The 27,191-nt window shown below is 41.7% G+C and overlaps 1 long non-coding RNA gene and 1 pseudogene across 3 annotated transcripts; one reads left to right on the top strand and one right to left on the bottom strand.

Annotated features, from left to right (window-relative positions):
• Positions 1 to 199: 199 nt before the first annotated feature.
• LOC119731188 lies at positions 200 to 24,954 on the top strand. 3 transcript variants are annotated; one of them, XR_005271438.1, is made up of 5 exons: positions 200 to 257; positions 17,389 to 17,610; positions 20,936 to 21,090; positions 22,432 to 22,797; positions 24,102 to 24,954. It is a non-coding gene; the product is annotated as an uncharacterized LOC119731188 (long non-coding RNA). The 3 variants fall into 3 exon arrangements; XR_005271436.1 differs by having other exon boundaries at positions 20,964 to 21,090; positions 24,102 to 24,953; XR_005271437.1 differs by lacking the exon at positions 200 to 257 and adding an exon at positions 14,868 to 14,912 and having other exon boundaries at positions 20,964 to 21,090.
• Positions 2,699 to 5,290, bottom strand: LOC119731187 (annotated as a pseudogene).
• Positions 24,955 to 27,191: the final 2,237 nt, after the last annotated feature.

The following is a 27,191-nucleotide window of genomic DNA, read 5'->3' as shown; positions in this document are numbered from 1 at the left end:
AGTACATCACTACCTTGCTGATGCTTCACAGGGATGGTGCAGACTCAGACCAGAGCTCTCTTGAGAAGCACTATACGGCCCAGGAGAAGGACCGCACCAAGTACATCACTACCTTGCTGATGCTTCACAGGGATGGTGCAGACTCAGACCAGAGCTCCCTTGAGAAGCATTATACGGCCCAGGAAAAGGACCGCACCAAGTACATCACTACCTTGCTGGTGCTTCACAGGGATGGAACAGACTCGAAGTACTGCAAAGTAAGACTTTTTCATATTTGAAGAGAAAATGCTCTAACTGTACTTTAAAACGGTTGAGGGAGTAACAGCAAAAGATCTTTCTTGCCCGATTTTTATGCTCAACACAATAAAACTAAGACAGAAAAAAGTGGAAAATCTGTCAAAAGCAGGATTCATCACACTGAATGTTTTTGGGGACTTTTTGATCGGGTACTACCCGATCACCTTTTTGAAATGGTAATAATTATTCTTTTTTTTTTTTGCTGGACAATAATTCTTTACAGGTTTTCTCCTACGTGAACTCGCTCGACCTTTACTTCCGGGTCTACTGGAAGGTCAAAGTTGGGTGAATTTAAATTAAAGACAGAATAGCCTCAAAATCAAAACGAACCACATCTTTTCCAAACAGTTCACGTGATGACGATAAAACCTACATGTAGATGGAATTTGAACCCTGGTCCGGAGATGTAAAAGAAAGTGTGATGTCATCATGACATCACCTGGTATCAAATTACAAGCTTACTTTTAATTAGGCTATAACTTTATAATGGAACTTTTAATTAGGCTATACATGTAACTTTATAATGGAACAGTCTCATTTTTTGTTGTTTCAGACATTGCTACTGGCAATATTTTGTTCCAGCATGTCCAGGGCACATACCATTTGACCTTTACTTCCAGTGTAACCGGAAGTACAATGATAATAAATTTAACTTGAAGACGGAAGCATTTTGCTACAGTTATATAAATTATGCAAATATTTAGTTAGGAATGTCCAATACAAACATTGGCATGATGACATAATTACACGAAAGGGCGCGTACCAGTACATTCACGCAATGCGTCTCTCCAACTAGGGCTCTCAAAAGTTGTCAAAAAAGGGACAATCTACTGTTTGTGCACGTAATCTTTGTAATCACCCTAGATATACATGCACCTAGGGCATGTAGGGCCTTGTACTTTTCAATCATATTCTCAAAGGTGGCTTAAGTTCAAAACGTAAAATGCACTCAAATTTGATCAAATTGTCTACTCAGATTATTTATTTATTTATTTATTTCAACCGGATCCAACAGCGACCAAATCGCCAATTACAGTAGCACCAAAAATAATTGCAAACAAATAGTGTCACCAGAGTTACCCTTTACATCTTGCGCTTAACTTTCCAGGTTGTGGGTCTCTGGTCAGACCAAAGTTCTGGACTTGATGTAGTGATGCATTTAAAAAAAATATTCAATTTTCAACCAGTTACTTGTGAACTGACTGCAAAAAACATCACCAGTCACTCGGGATACATGGCCTACATGTACAGTATATAAGTGTTGTACATGTAGCTGAATCCAACACTATCACACATAAACGTGAACAAAACTGAATACAAGTATTCGCAGTCACACATACCGGTACATGTATGGGAAGTCAAAATAAACCGTTTTTGTTAAATTTAAGTTGGATTTGAAAAGGCGTCTCTACAAATCCCAGGATTGGGGAAAAATTATATAAAATAAAAAGTAAGAACTACAATGTAGTAAGAAGTTTTCGGCTACCAAAAAAAGGGGGGGGGTGGAATCTGTAGGCCAAGAATACATAAATTTTGATCCGTATTTGTGTCTTGACATCCTCGTGTAAGTTGTTAGTCTTTATGTTACAGTGCAGGCTCTAAAATTGGCATTAAAAAGTCGGTATATCAAGCAGAAATTGCAATGTGGCAGTGACCTACCGGTATCTCTTTTACAAATTTGTTCCCCTCGACTGGCTTTAGTAAGACACATTGTGGCGCTGTTTTCAAGATGGCTGTGGAATGTGAAACTTACTTTCTAAGCATGTCAAGTGGACAACGTGTCTTTGGATTCTAAAATGGCACATTCCAGATGAAAGTGCACAATCATTAAAACAATACGTGCAGTAAGACCTGCACCTCAGAAAAAGTTTACCCATATTTGTTATAACCTATGAAATCGTATTGGTACTACTGAAAGTTTAATCCAATACGTCAATGCAAGTCAAGGATTTAAGGGTATTTTGCGAATTGAGTATTTTGAACTAAATGATTTTCTTGACACTAATAATTTGCAGATCAGATTGTACAGTTTGAAACATGCACATGTGCAACCTTTAACGACTGTAAGTCAAAAGCATTTGAATGAATTTTTCTATCCACACAAACTACACATTCTGCTGAAATAAGTTCGAATAAAAAGGCTTTATAGGCCTAGTTGTTTGCAAAACAAAATACATATTGCTTTCATTTATATTATTATTTGATCATAATAATCGAAAGATATTTTGTGTACATGTAGATTGTCTGAGCAAAGGAACATAACTCGGCTAGATATGGTTATTTAAACAAAAACCGTGTCTAACTAAATTCATAACATACATGTAGTAGAAGACTAGAAGTGTTCTTTTAATATTAAACATTTGATGTTTAATCCAATAAATTTTAATCCAATTAAAATTAACTGTGTGAAGTATAAATCGTCTGGTTATGTGTTTTCGTTCTGACTTTTCTTTGATTGGCCCTGAGGGACGTACTTCAGGGTCAGAAGCGCAAGTTGGTGTTGTAAGGGTTCGTTCTCACTGGATTCCTCGATTAAAGCTTCGTCTGCTTTGGCCCACCTGATGTACCGACAGTGTTTCATCTCTTCAAACAGTTCTCCGTCCTCCAAGTCCTGAAGGTTGGCGACATCGTCCATCTGCAGAGACTCCCGCCGGAACTTGCGGTAGCTTTGCATTTTCTGCACCTCATCTTGTAGCGTGTCGAAGGTGGTGGCATGCATGATCTGCGTGCTGACCCTGCGCATTTGACGTCTCGGTGTTGAGCGTGATGTGGACGAGGCTGTCTGTTGCATGAGGGTGGACTGCCTTTCTATCTTGGCACCAGGATTGTTGCTGATCCCACGTGACTCGGGTGAAAAGGCTGGCGAGGAAAACTTACTGTGGGCCAGCAAAGGGGCCTTGGTGGGAGTGGACGCCTGCGAGAGGACGCTCATGTCAAGACCCGACTTGGGTCGCTCATCATGGTGGCCGTGGTGTGGTGACATGTCATCAATGCGTATAGACGGCGCTGGCATTTCACCTTTTGAAGTCATGCGACGGACGTGGTTCTTCAGCTGTGCTTTGTACATGTCCAGGTAGTTGGTTCGCAGCACCTTGCTATTGGAGTCCAGTTGTTGCTCGGCAATGGTGGCGCAGGTACCGACACTCGTCTGAGGGCGTCTTTTCTTTGGCCGCGGTCTTCGGGAGTAAGACATCGGGCTGGATTGAGGACGTACGCCGAGCTTCTTCATGACCATTCTCACCGATTCCTCAGCCGCTGCCGTGCTCTCATTGTCTGCCAGGGCTTTGCTTGCCTCGCTGATAACGCTCTTTGTCCTACTCACCGGTGTTGCCCACTTCCCATCAGTCCTGTCTCCCTGCGTCGGTGTCTCCATCTTCTCTCCGGTGCCACCCGCAGCAGTCGCATGCTCTTCTGTCCCATTGCCTTCTGGAAAGACCTCCACTGCCTCCTCAAATTCCTCCATCACCTTCCGATAGTGATATATCTGGACCTGATCTGATCTCATCGAGGACAGTCTTCTCTTGGACATCTTGAGGCCTTTTCACACTGTCCAAAATCTCCGGGTTGGAACCGGTTCCAACCCCGAGATTTTTTTCAACCCTTTTCCCACTTCTAACATTTCAACCCGGTTCCGATCCGGGTAGCGTGCTCTAGCCGGATCGAAATCAACCCTGGGAGGGACCAGGGTTGAAAATCTCAACCCGGATCGAAATTGCATTTTTCGGCCTGAACCGTGTCGAAAATGACAGTGTGAACCGCCCGGGGTTGAGTCACTCACGGCCGATCCGTGTTGAGTTGAGGCCGACATTTTACCGAAAATCTGACACGCCGTGCATAATATTTCCCTCCACCACTATCGCCGTCACAACACCGATCACGAAACAATTGCTCCCTAATTATCATCCAATAATGTATCGGTGTATGGAGCATCCTTTACCGAGTCTGGGCTTGTATTAGGTCTGCAAAATGTACCCCAAAAAAGTACATTTCTAATGCTAAATAGAACGAATCGTCTAACGAAATGACCGGAGCCATTTTGGAAATATTGCACACAGCTGCGCTGGTGTCGTACAAAAATCAGACTCCCAAATCGGATTCCTTTACTCTCTTATTATTGGCCAAACCCTTTCACGTGACAGGTCCTTCTCCTAATAGGCATGCGCAATACTACCAATGAGTCCGTATTTCACAGAGTAGTAAATTCACGCTGAACACCGGCCTGTCTGTAAGCCTCGTGCGCGCAGCAGCCGCGTGCGTCGCAATGCATTATGGGATTGAGAAAATCATCGCAGCGCCCTGTGCCGAATGCGATCCGTGTCGAGAATTTGTAGTGTGAATACACGTGGGCCGTAGCCGGATTGAACGTTACACGGTTCACATAGCGGCCGTTCCCGTAAAGGACAGTGTGAACGTCGCGTCTCTCCGATCCGTGTCGAAAAATACTCGGGCTGAACCGGGTTGGATCCGGGTAGGTTTCAGCACGGTTCGAAACGGAGATAGTGTGAAAAGGCCTTTGGTGTATTCTCTGGGAGGGGGTTTGCTGGTGGCCACCGATTCAGCGTGAGATGCAAAGTGCTGTTGTCCCCTGACTCTCTTCTTAGGAAGCAGGGTGGCTAGTTCAGCTGGGGTGGGGAGAGTCGTGGCGCGGGGACGGGCCAGGTATGATGGCATCCCCTCGGGCTTGGCCAGCCGCGGCATGGGGCACTCCTTAGACGACACTCGCCAGATCCCCTCATGAGACTTGCGGATGCAGAGGTCCCGATCTTTCTCCAGGACGTTGACCACTTTCTTCAGTCTCTGCTCCTGCGTGCGGTTCTGCATCTGGGCCTTGACAAAGATGCGGCTGGAGCGGGCTTTGAGCTAGTCCAGCAGCCGACGGTAGTGGCGCTTGGTGCTGCCCGGTCCGCCAGTCATGGTGACGACCTTCCGTTTAACAATTCAAAGGAAAACAGCTTGTATAGAAGAATACAACTTCTGTACAAGTATCCTTTGTTGATCTGACTCACTGCTTATCCGTTAAGTGAAGTTTTGTATCTCATTGATAATGCTGCTGCATAATCTGATGATGTCAGTGTCCTGCAATCAAAACAAATGTTTAATGTTATTATTATTTAAGCCTTAGTATCACTTTAATTCAACGCAAGGACGATAACACTATCGCATTGGTAGCAGACCTGCCAATCACTGACAGCGGCCATGCACGGTGAGTGACATTCAGCTGTCCACAGGCGACCAAAACCCGGCCAAATTACCGACTTGACTTCAAGTCGTAAGGTTTCGCCTGCGAATGGACACAATGTAATTGTTATCGACAAATCCACTTAGCTACAGGGATCCGTGTTTTCAAAGGCAGCAGCCAACCCAGAAATTGAAACACAAACACATTAATTGTGCCATTTAATATTAATTTGTTGCCTAATAAACACGAGAAACCTTCCTTCGCTTTCGTAATACACAATAAGATTTTTCCGGGTGGGCGGTTTCTAAAATAAAAGTTACACTGTTCCTCACTTTGATGGCCCTTTTTCAATGTGAAGAACCAGTCACTCGTTGGCATTACGGATACACCGTGCCACGAGTATCCTTGAGCAAAAAAAATAATTGCAAAGACATGAAGCAGAACGCGACAACGGGCCTGGAGTACAACTTCCATTGAAGAAAACCCTGTGTCACAATGGGCTTATGCGCTTGCGAGCAACGAACCCGTCGATTAGCTGACTTATTGATGTCCGTCCACCAACCTCCCGCCAAGAACCCATGGAAATACACCAAACGCGGGGAGAATAGCTGAACCACGTGCCTATTATTATTAATGTCCTTACAACTTATTGAGCAGCAACACCCAACAGTGAACTCCGTAGCCAGGAAAAACAACATACAGAACACCAACAAAAGAAATGTTTTCACTCCACGTCTCATACACATGTCGTTTCCCGAAATTTGATCTTTTTTTGCGACATAAGTTAAAAACATATGTATCTCCCGAAAGTCAGCACATGCTCAGAAAAGCCACAGAAATCTCAATTGATATTATACCCAATTTAACGGATAAAAATCTGTATACAGATATTTCACAAATTAGGACTTGCGCGCTAAGGCCAAAAAAAAAGTCTTCGGTTTCTGGTATGCGCGCGCGTCGCCGTAGCCATGCGCGTCGGCAAAATGAAAAAGGTTTTTTTTTTCAATGAAAGATGATGTCTCAAAACCACCAAACTCACTGGTTTGACTGGAATCCTGCTGCTGCACAATTTTAACGTATTTTTAGATGGGGTTATGATCGAGAATAAGCTTTACAATGTATGTGGCCTCTCTGGTCTCCCATAATATTTGCACTAAGTTTAGTCGGGCACCATTTGCAGTCATCAGCCGACATTTGAAGCAAAAAAAAAAAACAGGTAAAAAAAACAAAAAACGAGTTGCCGCACCACTTTTTGGGCAAGCTCCATACCAGAAACCGGAGACTTTTTTGGGGGCCTTAACTTATTAATTTTTTTTTACACAGCGAATTTCCTCCCATGTATTTCAAGATATGATGCAAATATTACACATTTCCCGGCGCATTATACCTTGCGGCACAGGCTACACCATTATAGAATACAGTTCTCGATAATTCATGGTTATACCTCTGCCCGATTGGGACCTCTGACTCACATTATCAGAGGGAACTGAGGAAATATCAACCCCACGATACTCATTCATCAGTTTGGGTGTTTATTTACAACACCGGTCGTTTCTTTTAGTTCCTTGTCAGGTGGGAAATTTCGGGGAATTCTTTTTAAAGGGGCCTTCGGTCTCCGGTAGCGTTTGATTTTACAACATCAACGACTGACTGAGAGGGTTCAGACCAAATATTGCCCCAAAAAAGGAAAGGGATAACTTGACTGTTCGAAAATATACAGTTCGGCGAAGTTTTCGGGGAACAAACTTAAAACATTATCATATTTCAGAAAAATGGGATAATGTTACTTGACGTGACAGAATCTTTCGTAACTCGTAAAAATTGTATCTTATCTTACCTCAAAAGTACTTTTGACATCCATGTGAGAGCAATTGTTAATGGCGGCGTTTTACAGCTACTAGCAACCTTGTAGATATCCAACTATTATGTTGTGTATGCAGACTGCAGTGATCTATTTATAGTGCAACCAGTGTATGACGTCATTTGTTAATCGTCTGTACATTCTAGTACGTGTGTACTCTAGTGTGTTATGGCATGACATGGAACGTGAATACAATACGAAGCAACCAGAAAAGTATCCCTAATCTCAGTCTCTCCTTAATCGGGTATTATTGACGTACGAACACAACAGTGGCGACGAGGATGAACCTTGAACACACGGGTTACGCACAGGATTATCTACGGACTATACATTGTGTGAAACGACCCTGAGTTTTCACGAACTTTTTGCAAAGTTTTCTCGACACGTACGGTGATAACTTTTGCACACACGATGCGCGGTACAGTACAACGTACATGTACATCGCCATTGGTCCATGCATGGTTGACGACGCATAGTAACGATACGTTTTACGATAAACGATAATGGCGACTTTTCAGAGAACTGTGTTCGAGGAATTTAACCCAGTGGACGGTGATATTGATACATATTTGGAGAGACTTGATCAGTATTTCATTGCTGTGGACATTGCGGAGACAGAGGCAAACGCTGTCAAACGCAAGGCTATTTTGTTGAGCAGCATTGGTTTCACGGCATATAAGACACTTAAAGACTTGTGTTTTTCGCAACAACCCAAGGAAAAGTCATTCGAGGATTTGTGTAAACTGTTACGGGGACACTACAGACCCAAGAGACTGGCAGTCGCAGAGAGATTTCGATTTCATAATGCTAGACAAATGCCAGGACAATCGATCTGTGAATACGTTGCTCATTTGAAGAAAATGGCTGTATATTGTGACTTTGCGGGGGATCAACTGCAGGAGAGTTTACGTGTGGGCTGCAGTCTGAGAGCATCCAAAAGAAGCTGCTCACTCGCAACTACAATTTCCAACAAACTCTGGATCTCGCTCTCGCAGAGGAGGCTGCTGCAAAGAATGTGAGAGACATGGGCACCGTGGAGACTAAACCAGTGAATAGGGTGCCTTCTCACTACAAGCGTAATCAAAAATGGCAAAAGCCAAGGTCATCGCAACCAAGGAAGCATTGTGACTGCTTTGGACTGAACAATCACAATCGCGATGATTGCCGATACAAGAGTGCCACATGCTACAAGTGCAAGAAAGTGGGACATTTGCAGTCAGAGTGCAAGTCTGATAGTAAATCAGGCCCTGCACCACCAACCACGAAATACACGCCCCAACAGCGAACCAAGCCCAAAGGACGCGTTCGCTATGTGGGAGACGACGAAAACCCCGCGAACTTTACGATCCCACTGATGACGCATATCGCGATGACAGTACATTCGTCGACTCGGTTTTTTACGGTTACGACTTTCGATAATTCAAAAGCGGATACGTCAGGAGACACGACAGCCGATACGTACAGCCGTACTTCAACTATCAAGGTTCCTGTCAAGATCGCGAACATTCCCATACAAATGGAACTTGACACAGGTGCCGCTGCATCAATCATGAGCCAGTCAGACTATTCACATTCCAATGCAACCGGTGAATCGTGTCCTACACGCTTACGCGGGTGCCCAATTGCGAATTTTGGGCCAACTGGTTGTCGAGGTTCAGTACGGCGACCAGAAAGCAACGTTACCGCTAATCATCGTCCATGCAGACAAGTACGCACCACCCTTGTTGGGCAGGGAGTGGTTGACAGTTCTCAAGCTGGACTGGCCTAATCTGTTTTCTCAGGGTCAATACGGTGTGAATTCTGACCCAATCGCCGAGTTGAAAAGTGAATATAAGGACATTTTTCAGCCAGAGTTAGGCACAGTACGTGGAGTTAAGGCAACACTGCACGTCAAGGAAGACGCTATTCCAGTTTTCCACAAGGCTCGCACAGTGCCATTGGCTCTTCGCCCCGCAGTCGAAAAGGAACTCGCCAGAATGGAGCAAGAGACAATCATTTACCCAGTTGATTTCAGCGAGTGGGCGACACCCCTGGTGTGTGTACCCAAAACAGATGGTACGGTACGCCTGTGTGGGGATTACAAAAACACTGTAAACAAATCAATCCACACCGATCAGTACCCCATACCTACTTCGGAGGAAGTATTCAGCAAGCTAGCCGGTGGGGAGAAATTCTCCAAAATCGACTTGAAATGCGCATATCAGCAAATGTTGCTCGACGACAAATCCCAAGAATACGTCACGATTAACACGCACAAGGGACTGTATCGGTATACACGCTTACCATTCAGTATCTCATCGAGTCCTGCAATCTGGCAGAGATTCATCGAACAAGTACTAGCAGGTCTGGACAGCACATAAGCAATCATGGATGATGTGCTTGTTACAGGCAAGACGGATGAGGAACATCTCCGCAACGTAAAGAACGTTTTCCAGCGATTCCGGAAATACGGTCTCAGGTTGAAGACCGAAAAGTGTCGGTTCATGCAGGAGAGCGTAATCTACATGGGACGTCGCATTTCTGCAAAAGGGATTCAGCCAACCGACGACAAGGTTGACGCGATACGCAACGCTCCAGTTCCACAGAATGTCACAGAGCTTCGCTCATGGTTGGGGATGGTCAACTTCCAAGCGCAGTTCCTTCCCAACCTGTCGACCATGGCCCATCCGTTAAACGAACTGCTCGGGGATTGTCCTTGGCAGTGGACGGATGAATGTACCAGGGCATTTGAGGCAGTGAAGGACGCCATCAGTTCAGACAAACTTCTCGCTCACTACGACCCAGCACTCCCTCTCGAGTTCGCAACGGACGCATCACCATATGGACTTGGAGCAGTCATGCTGCATGTGTACGCTGACGGCTCCAGACATCCTATAGCATATGCTTCACGCTCACTCAATAAACATGAGAAGGGCTACGCGTAACTGGACAAGGAGGCCCTGGCAATCATGTTCGGTCTCAAACGCTTCCGCACATATCTCTACGGAAGGAAATTTACCATACGGACTGATCAAAAGCCATTGGAGCGCATCCTTGGTCCAAGACGTCGATTCCAACCCTTGCAGCACAATGTCTTCAGCAATGGGCTGTAATGTTGTCCGCATTTGACTACAACTTGCAGTTCATTCCATCTTCGCAGAATGTGCTCGCGGATGCGCTCTTACATCTCCCATTACCCACAATGGAGGAGGACGATGAAGACGCTATCTACAACATCGAAGACAAACGCCTCGATAGCCTACCAGTAACCAGTAAGGAGATCTCACAGGCTACAAGAACTGATCCTGTGCTTTCGCGCGTGTTAGAGTTCACTAAAAGTGGATGGCCAGCAGAGGTAAGGGACGAACGCCTCAAACCTTTCTTCAATCGCAGACACGAACTATCCACGGAACAGGACTGTTTGTTGTGGGGATTAAGAGTTGTGATACACTACAAGTACGAGAAGTTCATTCTGGGTGAGTTACATGATGCGCATCCAGGAATTGTCAGGATGAAAGAAATTGCACGAAGCTACGTTTGGTGGCCTAACATCGATCGCGACATCGAACAGACTGTTCGTCTCTGTGCTAGCTGTCAACAGACTAGACACCTTCCAGCTGTGGCACCCCTAATGCCATGGGTGTGGCATAGCTCTTCGTGGCACAGAATTCACATCGATTTCGCGCAGAAAAATGGTCACGATTTCCTGATCGTCATTGACGCATACGCAAAATGGCCAGAGATCTTCCACATGAGTAGCACCACCGCGAATGCAACCATCACGGTGCTGCAAGACTTATTCAGCAGGTATGGCATCCCCTACCAACTTGTCAGTGACAATGGACTGCAATTCACAAGTGAGGAGTTCCAATGGTTCCTCAACGTGAATGGCGTAAAACACGTAAGAGTTGCACCGTACCACGCCGCAAGTAATGGTGCAGCAGAACGAATGGTTCAATCCTTCAAACGCGCTCTCAGCTCAAGCAAATCGAGTGTTCGGAGTTTGCAACAACGTATCGACAGTTTCCTGTTGACATATCGCACTACGACACATGCAACAACCGGTCGTACTCCTGCGAGTTTGTTCCTAGGACGCGAACTGCGTACTCGTTTGTCCTTGCTACGCCCGGACGTTGAACGCAAGGTGGTCAACATGCAGAGCAACCAAAAGTTGCACCACGACAAACAGACCCAACTCCGCGAGTTCTATGCGGGGGAGGATGTGTTGGTTAAGGATTTCCGCTGCAAAGAGACTTGGTGGCTGGCCACAGTCGCAGAGCGCACAGCCCCAAAGTCTTATGTGGTAATTTTGCAGGATGGTCGAGTGTGGAAAAGACACGTGGATCAGATGAGAAGAGCAGAACGGTCTACATCCAGTCATTCTCAGAACTCAAGGAATGGGATGCACACCTCAGCTCACCAAGATACTGATATGTCTGACCTAGCATCCATTCCGGTGTTTATCCCTACCGCTGAGACAGCTCCAGTCGTTGGCTCGCAAATTCCTCAGACAGAACGTACACACGCGCCACCCTCAAACATCACAAGTGGTGAGCAGACTTCACAATCGGCGACACCGACCGTAACCGCAGATTCCAGTGCTTCACCCAAACCCCTACGTCGTTCGTCAAGGGTCAGCAAACCCCCAGACAGACTCATTGAGACTATGGAATAACCTAACTGTTGTTCGCAGAGGCCGGCATGAGAGTTAAAATGTGCATGTACTGCACTTTGAGTTGTTACAGTTGTGTTAATGTTTATCTTGTTACTCAAGTTGTTTAAACAAGTTTTTAGAGTTGCAGTTTTGAAACAAACAAAAAAGGTTGCAGTTGAAATTGTACGGTATTGGAATGTCATGGGTGTAAAAAAACCAAAAAACTAACAAACAAGCAAGCAAACAAGAAGGAAATCCTAAGGGAAGTTCCGTTTATTCAAATTAAGGGCAGGAAGAGAAAAAAGCCATTGCTACAATGTACCTTGTCTAGGGACTTGGATTTAATTATGGAAAAAAGGATTTTCTTTGTTTTGAACTTTGGTTTTCTTGCAACAAGTGTTTGTAGGATTAGCATTTTTTTGTGTAAGGTGTGACATTGTTTTTATAGACAGAATTTTCAGTCGAGGACATTTTCATAGGGTTGAAAATGATATTTGTGTGTGTGTGTGTACAGCTTCCATATTAAGGGGGGAGAGGATGTAGTGTATGCAGACTGCAGTGATCTATTTATAGTGCAACCAGTGTATGACGTCATTTGTTAATCGTCTGTACATTCTAGTACGTGTGTGCTGGAATTTACTACCTTAAGGAGACATGCACACAATAGGGAACAAAAGATTGTATACGTCTCCGCAAGAACATTTCTATAGATGAATACGTCTCCACAAGAATTTCACGAAATAGATATATGGATTTTACTCAAAAACTAGTAATTTCCAAGGTGGGTTGATGTGTCGCAAATGGAAGAGTTTTAGAAAAGGGATATTTAGTCCAAATTTCAGCCCAGGAAATTAATTCTGGTTAAAATTAGAGCATTTTGAAACTTCAATTTCAAACTCGAAACTTTACTACACGAGAACAAAGAAATGTCTCCACAAGGATACAAATTCCAGAATGTGTGTACTCTAGTGTGTTATGGCATGACATGGAACGTGAATACAATACGAAGCAACCAGAAAAGTATCCCTAATCTCAGTCTCTCCTTAATCGGGTGTTATTGACGTACGAACACAACAATTATCATTCGTAACTACCAGCATCAACTAAAACCTCGTTGATTGTGGGCGGGCGTAAGATGGGTGGCGAAAACAAAGAACAGCGATTAGTGTGCAGTGTTTAATTAACAACGGACTTATCTCTCAGTTAGTTCAATTCACCGCCAGTTCAAGTGACCGCTACCCGAGATATCGTAGTGCGGTCCTTTAGATGTTGAAAACAGTCTTGATTCTCTGAAATGATGGTGTTGGATCGGGGAGAAATCTTGGCACACTTAGGCACACCACACAGAGATGAAGAGGAGTCATTGCTTGCTTCGCATAAAGTGTCACATGTCAGTTGAAGGACATTAATGTTGCTTCTTTTTAAGCGTTTCCGCGAATTCCTTGACCGTCTCGCGCAGTCGCTACACACATGGGCGAATAAACGCGTTGTGGCCCGCAGGAGAGTAATAAGTGTGCAACGGCCAATTTTTTATTGTGACTTGTTTATCGCGGTATGGATGTTGCGAAGTCAATCCTTTGTCCATCACTTCAGGCTTAAGGTATACTGTACCAATAATCGATACCGCGCCATTATTCGAAGGTTTTCATGTCTTGGCTGAAAGGAATCAATTTACTTATTAATAATTCATTATTGCATGAAGTTAGAAAATATCTCAGTTCCATGTGCCTGTGTGTACTTTATGGAGACTTCAATTATTTTATAATGATGACGTCATGCACGCAAAGTTAGAAACTATGACAAAACGCGTAGGGTTCTCATCTTAAGGTTCGTGGTTCGAGTTCTCTCCTGGTCCTCATTTTTTCCTTTTTTTTTGCACACTCTTCGATTGTTCCCCCTTATTATAACTGTGAGGCGGCCCTATTGTTTAATTGAGATTCGAATTTCACAGCAGAAAAGCTTTTTTCTTTTCTGAATCGAGGTTTGTGGTTCGATTCCTGTCCTGGTCTTCATTTTCCCCCTTTTTTCAACAGTTTTCGACTTTTCCCTTTAATTGTTATTATTAAAGTCGGATTTGAATTTGATAGCAGAAAAAAATCCAGAAATACAAGCGTGCAGTCACGTGCACGGCTTCTGCTCTTCTGTTCTACAAACTTTCAAGTTCATGGCCCACAATAATTGCTCTAATAGCAAAGTATATTTGAGGGTACACAAATTGTGATTTGGCTCGCGTAGGCAATGATGGGCCACTTTAATTACAGGTCTGCACCCCTCGTAGTCTCGCACCACATAAATAGTGGTCTCGATCTCCACCACCAAACTCATTTTGGGGGACAACAACTCAAGAAAAACATGATGTATTAGCAGTATTACATTGAATTTTCATACACTTATTTGTCATAATGTTCAACATTACGAGATTTAATTTCATAAGAAACCGTCGAACAATGGAGCTATTATGAGCGCTACAAATACGATCCGAATGGTAGTCAACGTCGATTTTTCGCGTTTAAAACACTACATTGTTGCGATCATATTATATTTGTTGTTTCATGTTTTCACATGATATTCAATCTCCTTATGTAACACATCGTGGAAACTCAGTGCGCGAAATTTCAATGTAATACATAGTTGTATTTATTGAGTAGTTGATCGAAAACGAGTTTGTCATGATGCGCGTTGTACGTGGAGACTACTATTTATGTGGCGCGCTTTCTATTGAACGAAACCTAGACAGACACACGTGTGCAGCGGCTGCGAGTTTACTTTGCGCTCCCTTATTCTCGAAAGAACTGTCGGTTGTTGTTTGACGGTTTCTCACGAAAAGGAATTCTCCTTATGTTACACATCAAGACCGATCACTGGCCGAACTTACAGCAAAGACTGGCGTCTTTGCTGTAAGTTCTTTTGGAAAACCGTCGTAATTCGTCAGTCCTCTGAAGGTACGGAATTCAACGGTTTTTGCTATTCCTATGGAAACATGCATTGTCAGCCTGGTTATTCATATTGGTCAAGACCCCCATTGGTTTGTACACAGTATGCCAGGAGGTGAGATACAAACATTTTGACCATTGGTGACCTCTTAAATAGTACGAGGGTTAAGCAAGCGATCACACTTCTGTAGCTCAGATAAGTGGGGTGATTTTTAAATGACAAAATAATTTTGTTCTGAATTGATTTTCGGCTTCCCTACAATTTGTAGCAATGGGACCATCCATTCCACCCCCAGGCCACATGTCATGCATGTAGTGCAGAGTTAGTCCAGTATTTCAGCTGCATTTATGGGGCTAACAATCTGACAAAAAGCACTTTTTTCGGCACCATCCGTGATAGCCAGCCCCACAAATGTGGCCAATTTGCTGTACTACCTCCGTAAATATAGGCCACACTTGGAACATGTACCCGAACATAGAACTTTGTCAAGTTTTGATTTTCATATTTAGACTTTGTAGTTTATTTATGCTTTAGAACCCTCTTATACTAGCTATAGAAAAGAAGTTAGGCATTTTTCAGACGTCATTTCGATAATGCAAATGTGTGCAAAGTGCAAACAAACTAGAATTACACAATCAGTGACAATCAAAATGAGCATACATGTAACAATTATGACAATTAGCCGCCGATGTTGCCCGTTGCCATCATGAATATTATCAACCTTAAGCGTCATCATTCTTGGTATTTCCTAACCTTTATACTTTAGGTCAATTTTATAGACAATATCTTGCTCTTTCCAGCAATACCAAACACAACACTTGTAAATTATGTCGAAGAAAAAGTTTATACGAAGAAATAAAACTCTCCAAATTCAAGGTAGTTTGTTTGATTTTTTGCTTTAAAAATACAGAATTTTAATATGCAACCTTCATTAGCACCTTCTGGCACCATGCACTGGAAAATTTGGGGTTTTCTGATCCGACATACATGGTTCATATTTTTAGTGGCAAAACTGGTGTCGCAGTGTATCACAAAGGGGGTGATACATGTACGTGGGTGTACATGTAGCAATGTGGGCCGGCAGAAGTCAAAGGGCGTGGCCGGCCAGCGCTGCGCCAGTGCGGACCACATAATCTTAACACAATGATTCACTTAACTTTGTCAAACTGTTACGTATTGAACACACATATCGCACACCTATGTTTCCTTTGTCAATTCTCTGTCAATTGAGTACCAAATATGTTTCATTCTCTGCCTGCTAGAATAGTTAATTGACTTGAATCACACCCCCTTACATGCCTATTATTAGGGTTGTCTGATTTAAATCGCGTTGATTTAATTCACCGATTTAAATCCCAATTTTTAATTCTTGTCGCAACATTGTTGTGTTATATTGTGACATATGTACCGGTATACTCACATGGTGATTTTATCAATTATTCCTTCTGTTTGTACTCACTCTAAAATGGATCTCCTTATTTGTATTTTTATTCAATTTAAAGCAAAGCACTCAGAGTGTGCAAACCTACATGTACCAACATGACCAAGGATAAACAATTCCCCGCCTTATTGTCAGTTCACCCGAAAGAAATACTCGCATTTATGGTGAAAAATCCTTTAAAAAAATCCTACATGCAGACCCAAAACAAATCCTTTAACTCAAACATTTTGTGTACATGTATGTATGCCTGTGTCGGTCTACCTTTCCACTCCCCCATTGTATAAAATGGTCTAGTCCATTGACCTGTGTGGTTAGATTAGGTGGGTGATAAGGGATACAGGGTCACCGGGTCAGTGCCACGCACAAGAAGAGGGTCACGCAGGGTGATCTGTTGAAAGTTTTCCAGCTGATGGGTGAAAAAAATCTGTAAAAAAAATCCTGCATCCAGATGAACATGTAGACTATCTGGATCACTTCCAAAATCCAATCGATTTGTACTTTACCAAAGACCACTCCCGCAAAAACTTTCATGAAAATCCGTCCATAACCAACAAACCAACCAAATCACAAACCAATTAACCCTTACCCTACTAGACCCTCCAACGCATGCCAATATGTGCCTCAAGAAAATCTCCTATGTTTTTTGCATGGCCCTCCAATATCTGCCATGTCATTTCAAGGGTAACTGGACAGGCACTCCAATACATGCCACAGAGAACAATGAGAGTCCTCTGATAACAAAGTGAGTGCCCCCAGCTGGTCAGTATCAGGCACCCTCCAGGGCCTCCAACTCCTGCCAATTGGAGCCTTCACTGTTAAGACAAACTATCTGCCAATAAACTGCAGCTGGAGGGCATTGGCATAACCAACTGACTTGCAGTAAACTACCCTCAGAGAGTAAGGGTTAACGCCGGTGCAAACATAGCCTCCTTGGCGGAGCTACGTAATAAGTTTTTGGATAAACGTTATGAAATTGAAAATGTTGCTCAAGAAAATGAAATTGACACTTTATTAATTGAATAGATGTTAATTTTTCTTTTTAGGTTTCAAAGCCAGTTCCCTGGCCGCAGCCTGGGCCTGCATGAGGAGTTCAGCCTGGTGGAGGTGCTGAAGGCCGTCATGATGCAGCGTGGACTTGGGCCGTAAGATGAGCGAGTTGGAGAAAAAGCTGAAGTGCCTGCAGATGCAGCGCAAACTTGTACAAGTAGAGCAAGGTGGCAAAAACGAAGACGAAAATCCACAAACTGAGCACCATCAAACCATCGGTAAGCCTGTTATACCCAAAATATGGCAGTGGTCCCAACTGTAGTCCAAAATATGGCAGAGGTTCCAACTATAGCCCAAAATATGGCAGTGGTCCCAACTGTAGCCCAAAATATGGCAGTGGTCCCAACTATAGCCCAAAATATGGCAGTGGTCCCAACTATACATGTAGCCCAAAATATGGCAGTGGTCCCAACTATAGCCCAAATATGGCAGTGGTCCCAACTATAGCCCAAAATATGACAGTGGTCCCAACTATAGCCCAAATTATGGCAGTGGTCCCAACTATAGCCCAAAATATGGCAGTGGTCCCAACTATAGCCCAAAATATGGCAGTGGTCCCAATTGTAGCCCAAAATATGGCAGTGGTCCCAACTGTAGCCCAGATTATGGTAGTGGTCCCAACTGTAGCCCAAATTATGGCAGTGGTCCCAACTATAGCCCAAAATATGGCAGTGGTCCCAACTGTAGCCCAAAATATGGCAGTGGTTCCAACAGTAGCCCAGATTATAGCAGTGGTCCCAACTGTAGCCCAAATTATGGCAGTGGTCCCAACTACAAATTATGGCAGTGGTCCCAACTATAGCCCAAAATATGGCAGTGGTCCAAAGTATAGCCCAAAATATGGCAGTCGTCCCAACTATAGCCCAAAATATGGCAGTGGTCCCAACAATACAATGTAGTTGGGGTGATGTCATACTTGGGGCATTTCACCTCTAAACCCTTCAATAAGAACATATTTCATGTTGCTGTGAAGCACACAACTTTGCTGAACAATGAATCAGAGTTGTAATGACTCAAGTCAATGATTTACAATGTAATTGACTCGACTCAGGTCCCAATGGGTAATTGACTCGACTGGACTCGAGTCTCTCATCAGTAGACTCGACTTTACTTGAGTCGAAGGTTAATAAAACTTGAGTCCTAACACTGTGCGAACATTACAAAGTTTTATATTCACATTACCGTCGAGTTGTTGCCGTTTATCGCGTACAAATACATGTATACGCCTCAGGCCAAAAAAAAAAAGTTCTGCTTTCAACCGGAAGCAGAATTTTTTTTTTGTAGGGAAACCCCCTATCTACCCTATTCTGACAGCCCCTACCCTAATCTTGTTATGGGAAAAATGACAAAAAAACACCAAAAACCATCAATCTCTGCCTTTAACCCATGACTACACGCAGACTCCTCCATATGATCGTACCAAAAAATATTGGCAAAAAAAAGTCCCTACCCACATGTACCTACCCTATTTTCGAATGACATGTAATTGGAAGCAGAATTACTTTTTTTCTTTTGGCCTTATCACGGACTCCCAACTCGTGTACTATAATGTAGCGCACAAATTACTATCCCGAAACCAGAGTTTTCCCAATTCTTGGTTTCATCTTCGGCTTCGGGCGATTTCCTAAGCCCTTGATGAAACTCCAACTAAATTTATGTTTTCAAATTTTGTTTGATATTTTCTATATAATCAGAAACAGTTTCAAATGTTGCAATTTGTCAGCGTAAAAAATATTTCAGACCTGAATCCAAACCAGAGATGAAACCGGAGTTCACTTCATGTTAATTGGTACGCAGATCTTTGGTAGAAACGTCCAGCAGAAACTGTCTATTGGGTACCATGCAGCGTTTTTTAAGTCTTTGGATTTTCATTACAAACTTGTGCCTTGTGTTCTTTCTTCCATTCTGTAATTTATTAGATGTTGTTCAAATATCACTGACTTAAGCCGGCCTCAGGTCGACCTGCGATTTGCTTGCGCCATGACGGAACCGTCGGCATCAAGCAGAAAAATAATACTCAGATCACAAAACTGAGAAATCGTGTGATTCTCTTGCACAAGCGGCATCCCGATTAAATAATCGCAATTATATAACTGACATATATCCTAGTCATTTGATTGGTGGAACTCACATTACGTGACATTCGTTATTGCTCCCATTCACGCCGCGGCTCAAAAAGTACTATCCGCCCATGGGGAGTGGGAAATACTATTCAACAGTTAGGATCATGAGGCGGTATTTGTGTGCAAATGCATGCTGGTGTGCGCGTTCAGCGTTGCGCGTAGCGCGTATTGTTCCAAAGAGCCAGCGCTACAGCGTTGGGTTCAATCATTTTCGTGAAGGGGTATTTGGAAGAGAGAAATACATTTTCCCTCAGTTTTCTATTGCAAAAAAAGTTCAAATATATCAAATGACAAGGATCTATATGTCAGTTATATAAAACAAATATTGAGTGGCTTTAAATTGTGAAATGGGAGGAATATTATCGCTCAGTAACATCTGGACTTTTCCAGTTCACTCGGCTTCGCCTCGTGAAATGGAAAAGTCCAGATTTTACCTTGCGATAATATTCCTCCCATTCCACGCTGAGCCACTCAATATTTGTATACCATGCTCAAAATTGCTCATGTCACCTTGACGCGACGATCCACCACGATTCCACAGCATAGACAGTCATAGACAGACTTTACCAATAAGGGAGTAAATGTGTTTGGCTGGCTCGGCTCGAGCCATTACCAGCGCGCATTCCCCTGATACGGTCTTAAATGTACTTGTGGTATTCCCATTCACAAATAGCTTTGAGTCAAAAAATCGGCACAAGTCAAACAATTATACATTTCCGATGATTTTGTTGAACAGTTTTATTTAATTTTTTTCTAAACACCCCTCTAGCTATGGTATGGAATATCCTCTCGTGAGTAGGTAAACAATCGCCTTATATGGTGATTGACGCACGTGTGCTGCGTACTACGTGATGTTGCGCAGAACGTGCGGAGTGCCAGAGTAGTGTGCTAATTGGCTAATTGGAAAGGATGATCTTGATGCGCACACGATCGCAACGTCATCATAGAAGTTGAAATTTTTCTTCTCTTGCTACTGTTGATTTTTTTTTAGACCCGACTAATTCCTATCGTGTTAATATCGTCGCAGTTACACTCAGGTCGCAAAAAATTGGTGACTGAAATCTTCCCGCCGGTGGTAGCTCAGGCACAGCTTGATCCTGAAAAGTCGGTCGTCAACTGATCTTTGTCAGTCGCAAGGTCGACCTGAGGCCGGCTTTAAATTGACTAGAGCACAGATTCTACTTGACTCGATTCGACCACACACTGTTACTCCACTCGACTGGATTTGACTCAAGTCACTTCCTTAAAATGACTCGACTCGACTCAAGTCACAACATTCAGTGTCTCGTTACAACGCTGCAAAGAATAGAATTTGTTCATTGTTTAGCAGATGCCGGTTACCAGCTTCATTCCCATGTGATTTATCTTGCTTGGAACTAGTTCTCTTGCACAATTGTTGTCTTGGTAATTTTTCCCATAGATGATGATTTTTCTGCCAATGTTCACAGGAATTGTGAGGATCTGACCAGCCCCGAGGTGGACCGTGTCATCGTCCAGCGACTGAGGGTTGATGAAGTCATTGACGTCCTTTACGGCAAGCTGATGACCTGTTGATCATCAAGGGAATGCGAGACAGTAAGTGATTCCATTTGTGTAGCAGTTCAAGAACGCATAACCAACAAATTTAACAAGCTGTATCTCTGTTAAATTTACAAACTTCAAATGGGCATAATATCACCTACATTGTAGGAAAGTCCGTTTAGAAAATAAAAAGGTCATTGTAAAAAAAGGGAAGATCTTTATTTTAAAAGGCATATAGGATCATTTGATATTCATGACTTTTGTTCGTTTTCAAATAATAAGACCATTCAAAATCAAAAGAAGAATGTTGAATGCCTAACCTATTGAAGTTTCAGCTCAGTGATACCATTTCCCCCCTAGAAAACAGTAAAAAAAAAAAAAAAAAAGTGCTCAACCTTTTGATCATGAAACATAATTTGTGTGTTTGTAACTCTTTCTTCAAAAATGAGTCGATTGACTGATCGTTGGAAATCCCCTACATTACTCGGTTTTCTAAATGACAGCAAGACAGACGGAATTATTTTGTGGGGTGTAAAAGTTAATACCGCGGTATGCAACATTTGCAAACATCAAAAAACAAAATTACTAAATTATTATGAAATTTCAGTGAATAATAGTCTCAAGTGTCCTATGAAATCATGGCACCTAGTGTGCTGTCATTTTCCAGAAAAGTGGAATTTTTGTATCAATTTCCAATGATTGTTGGCCGACCATCATTGGAAAAACCTGACTGTTTTCAATACTGCCCCCAATTTGCCAATTATAGTTAGTACACATTTTGTTTGCAATCGGTTACACATCTGTGAGTGCGAGCAATTAAGCCAGCTAGTCTGGTTCCCTGACCCTATCGGTACAATTCCCTGACGCCTATAAATTGCTCTGTTTTGTCTGAAGTAGGGTGAGGAAACCATACTACAAGACAAGAACAGCATTTTTTTCTTGGTTTTCCCAGCATCTATGAACACAAAACTTTAAATAGGTCAGTGTTAAAATACTTGCTTTTAAATACTTACTCCCCAAATCCTTCTATATATGAAAATTACAGCAAAAGAAAATTTTGTACGGTATACATGTACATGTTTGTACCGGTATGTACACGTTTAAAAACCAGTCTGATCTGATTAAATGCAAATGATCCTATACGCCTTTAACATTATTTTTAAAAACCTGTTAAAATAGCTTTTCAGAAGAGTCGTATTTGATTCAGTAAAAGACGATTTGATTGTACTCAATTTCATTGGCTTGTTGTGCCCATGTTTAGGTAATGTTTTGCTCCAGATCGATTCACTTGAAATCATTTATGTCTTTATGAATGGGTTAAACTGCTTTATTAGAAATCCAAATGCAGAGTTCCAAGCCACCTGACACCGAGTGTTCCTTCTTGGTTCTCCCCAGCTTTTCTCTCATGAGTCCGTCGCAAGCCTCTCCCCAGCAGGGCGCACTAAATCCTCCAACGTCTCCTGAGTCGTTTCGTCCAAGACACCCAACTAGACACCAAAACGGCCCCGCTGATAGCGATCCATGATGTCCAATGCATCAATGATGACTCCAGTGCTTACTTACGCTTCTTCGGCGGCTACTCTTTGTTCTAGGCATGGGAGAGCTCGGGAAGGGGGCGGAGTTTGAGGCTCTGGAAGGGAGGGAGATCTTGAACAGTCTGCTGTGTATCGACGTCAAGCTTGATGGGCTGGAGTCTAGCAACATGGAACCATTGCTGTGCCAGTTGCTGGAAAGGGCAAACATGCCCAGAGAACTCAACAAGTAAGTTTACTCACATCTTGTGTTTATTTGGCAATTTATATCCACATAGTTCCGACTGGCGAACAAGAGTCAAGCCATCCCAAAAATCAGTAAGCCCAACTAGATTTTCATTTCACTAAGGTGAAATTACCATTGAACAGATAATTACCAATCACTGACCATGTTTGTCCAAACAAATTTTACACTAAAAGTGTAGATGGCGGCTCAAAACTGAGTTTTTATCCAACAGTCGTGATTTTATCCTCATGTCTCAGACAGGCAAACCTGCTGTAGATTTGCAGCAGTTTGCATTAGGTTCAGCTCATGAGTAGTCTGAGTATCACCCGTTCTAGCCCTAACTCCATTCAAACGTCTAGGAATGCAAATGTGTGCAGTGCCATGAGCTAGTCAATCAGAGTCAACGTTAAATCAGGACGTTATTTCATTCCGAAATCTTGACAACATGTACAAGTGTGATTGGTTGATTCCGATGCAGTGTTTTATACTAAAACAACGGCCGGGCCTAGATCTATAGAATCTAGACAAGCTTGGGGTGTATCGCGTAACATAACACAGAGTGCCTGACCACAGCCTTTGTGTGCTCAATTCACAGCGTATCCCATGTTGTGTCTGGAGGTTTTTTTTTAATCATGTATATGATGCGACAATTGGTGAATGACCGAAGGCCTGATATAGAAAGTGCCCTCTGATTGGTCCAAATCTAGAGGTGTTGCATAATTAATCAGCGAATCTGCTCAAATATTATATACTAGCTCATGAGTGGATTTACGTCTAAAATCAAGATGTGCCATGGTCCTTTCAAATGCCACTTAGAAGTTGAGTCGCTGTTCCAAATTGTTTTAAAAGTGTAGCCAGGTTTTTGTACCATGCCAAAACAAAACGAGCACAAATGGCCATTTGATTTATGTTTTAAAGTATTGAAGGTCAATGTCAAAAGAAGAGCAAATCATTCTAACTTGAAATTTCGGACGGGACACATGGTTGAGTCAAAGTCAAAATCGCCTGGTGCAGAAATAACTTCTGTAATTAGGCCACAGTTGGGAACACATTGGGAACACACAGTGCTCCAAAAAGAAGCTTATGGAATTGGAACATTTCAACTTTTAAGATGTGCCCTAACTTGAACCAAAGATAACTATTCAATACTACAGGAGCAGAAAAATAAAGAACTAAGCTTTCAGTGCCAAGCATTTGAAGTATCACATGGAAACAAATTTGTGGCAAGTTTTGTAAAATCACAGTTACCAGAGATACAGAGAAAATGTTGTTTTAAATGAAACTTTTGTTACTTTTTTTCCATTCAGATTGATGAGAATGAGGTTGATCACATTGTCAACAAGGAGTGTGAAAAACTGGACAAGAGACTTGGAGAGGGGGCCAAGGTGAGCTTGCCGACACCCAAGATTTGCAGAGGGCAGAACTGGACTTGGCTGTTTTGGGCAGAGATGTAACCAGATCAGTCACGTTGAATAGATTTGAGACTGAATGACTCTTAGTTAACTTGTGATGACTTGTGACTGATTTTGTAAACAGTTTGGCTTAAGGCTCGACTAGGTAGTCTTGTATTTTCCAGTTAAACATTTATTTGCGGTAATTTTTCTTGGTCATATGCGAGACCTGTCGATGCAAACTTGCAATTTACACATTCATTTTGAAACAATACACCCAAGAAGTCTGACATCATGCAAGTCGTCTAAGTGGTAAGTCTAAACAATGTCTTGTTCGCCACTTTTACCTTCGGATTTGCACAGGCATAAGTTGAACGTGTTTTGATAAAAAGTAAATGGTAAGCCCTTATCGTATTGAATTTGTGATAAAAACTTAACTTTCCCCATTTTTATAAAAATGCAAGGCTAACCCTTACCGTATTGAAATTTTGATGAAAATTTACGTTCGTGCTATTTTTTGATAAAAACTACCATAAAAACTAAGTTTGTTTTTGCCCCTTTTTGATAAAAATGCGAGGCTAATCCTTTACAGTTTTGAATATCTGATGAAAAGTTAACTTTTGACCAGTTTATGATAAAAATTCAAGGCTAACCACGAACCGGTTCGAATATGTGATAAATAATTCTTTTTGTCCCTTTTTGATAAAAATGAAAGGCTAATCCACTACCGCTTTGAATTTGTGATAAAAAAATTTTTGCCCTGTTTTGAAAAAAAATGCAAGGCTAACCCCTTACCGTTTTGATTTTGTGATAAAAACGTAACTTTCCCCCATTTTGATAAAAATGCAAGGCTAACCCCTTGCCGTTTTGAATTTGTGATAAAAACTTAACTTTCTCCCATTTTGATAAAAATGCAAGGCTAACCCCTTACCGTTTTGAATTTGTGATAAAAACTTAATTTTCCCCCATTTTGATAAAAATGCAAGGCTAACCCCTTCATTAGCCCTTACCGTTATGAATTTGTGATAAAAAGTTAACTTTCCCCCATTTTGATAAAAATGCAAGGCTAACCCCTTACCGTTTTGAATTTGTGATAAAACTTAATTTTCCCCCATTTTGATAAAAATGCAAGGCTAACCCCTTCATAAGCCCTTACCGTTTTGAATATGTGATAAAAACTTAGCTTTCCCCCATTTTGATAAAAATGCAAGGATAAAAAGTTTTTTTTGCCCCGTTTTTGATAAAAATGCAAGGCTAACTTGCACTAACTAACCCATTTCCGTTTTGATTTTGTGATCAAAAGTTAACGCTTACCCCGTTTTGAAAAAAAATGCAATGCTAACCCCTTACCGTTATAATTTGTGTTAAAAAGTACATTTCCCTCCATTTTTATAAAAATGCAAAGCTAACACCTAGCCTTTTTGATTTTGTGATAAAAATTTGCTTTTGACCAGTTTTTATAAAAATGCATGGCTAACCCCTTACTGTTTTGAATTTGTGATAAAAAGTTAACTTTTGACCCGTTTTGATAAAAAAATTTAGACCACACACAAAAGCACACATTGAAGCGATGATTTGACTTTTGGCATAGTGTTTTGAGCCACTTCTTCATATGTAACCTTTTGTTTAAATTTTGGATCAAAATTAGGGTTTTTTTTCCATCCCTTATTGATAGAAATGAAAGGCTAATCTGTTAACGCTTTGATTTTCTAATAAAAGTTATCTTGTGTCACGTTTTGATAAAACATTCTTAGCCCACACACAAAAGCACACATTGAAGCGATGATTTGGCTTTTGGCATAGTGTTTTGAGCCACTACTTTACAATGTATTTCTCTTTCTTTGATGTTCTGTTGATGGAGTTCGGTTTAACAAAGAAAAAACAAGGTCTTACCATTTCAATTTTTTTATAATGAACTAAATTTTTGTCCAATTTTAATCAGAATGCAAGACTATTAACGCATTACCATTTTGAATTTGTGATAAAAATTAACTTTTCTCCCATTTTGATAAAATGCAAGGCTAACCCCTTACCGATTTGAATTTGTGATAAAAATGTAACTTCCCCCATTTCGATAAAAATGCAAGGCACCTTACTGTTTTGAATTTGTGATAAAAGTTTACTCTTGCCCGTTTTGAATTTGGATAAAAAAGTTGGTTTTCATCCTTTTCTTGATACAAATGCAAGGCTAACCCCTTACCATTACAACTTTGTGATAAAATCTTAACTTCCCCCATTTGATCAAAATGCAAAGCTTTACCCTTATTCATGTTTTTGATAGAAATGTAAGGCTATCCCCTTACCGTTGTAAATTATGGATACGAATGTGTTTTTGCCTCTTTCTGATAAAAATACAAGGCTAACCCCTTACCGTTTTAAATTTTTGGATAAAAATGTGTTTTTGCCTCTTTTTGATAAAAATACATGTACATGTACAAGGCTAACCCCTTACCGTTTTAAATTTTTGATAATGTGTTTTTGCCCCTTTTTGATAAAAATACAAATTTTGGATAAAAATGTGTTTTTGCCCCTTTTTGATAAAAATGCCAGGCTAACCCCTTACCGTTTTAAATTTTGGATAAAAAATGTGTTTGTGCCCCTTTTTGATAAAAATACAAGGCTAACCCCTTACCGTTTTAAATTTTGGATAAAAAATGTGTTTTTGTCCCTTTTTGATAAAAATGCAAGGCTAACCCCTTACCGTTGTAAATTTTGGATAAAAATGTGTTTTTGCCTCTTTTTCATAAAAATGCAGTTAACCCCTGACCGTTTTAAATTTTGGATAAAAATGTGTTTTTGCCTCTTTTTGATAAAAATGCAAGGCTAACCCCTTACCGTTTTAAATTTTCGATAAAAATGTGTTTTTTCCCCTTTTTGATAAAAATGCAAGGCTAACCCCTTACCGTTTTAATTTTGGATAAAATGTGTTTTTGCCCCTTTTTCATAAAAATGCCAGGTTAACCCCATACCGTTTTAAATTTTGGATAAAAAGTGTTTTTGCCTCTT

This window comes from Patiria miniata, unplaced genomic scaffold, assembly GCF_015706575.1.
Source record: "Patiria miniata isolate m_02_andy unplaced genomic scaffold, ASM1570657v1 HiC_scaffold_23, whole genome shotgun sequence".
NCBI lineage: Eukaryota > Metazoa > Echinodermata > Asteroidea > Valvatida > Asterinidae > Patiria > Patiria miniata.
This window is presented reverse-complemented; position numbering and strand designations above follow the sequence as displayed.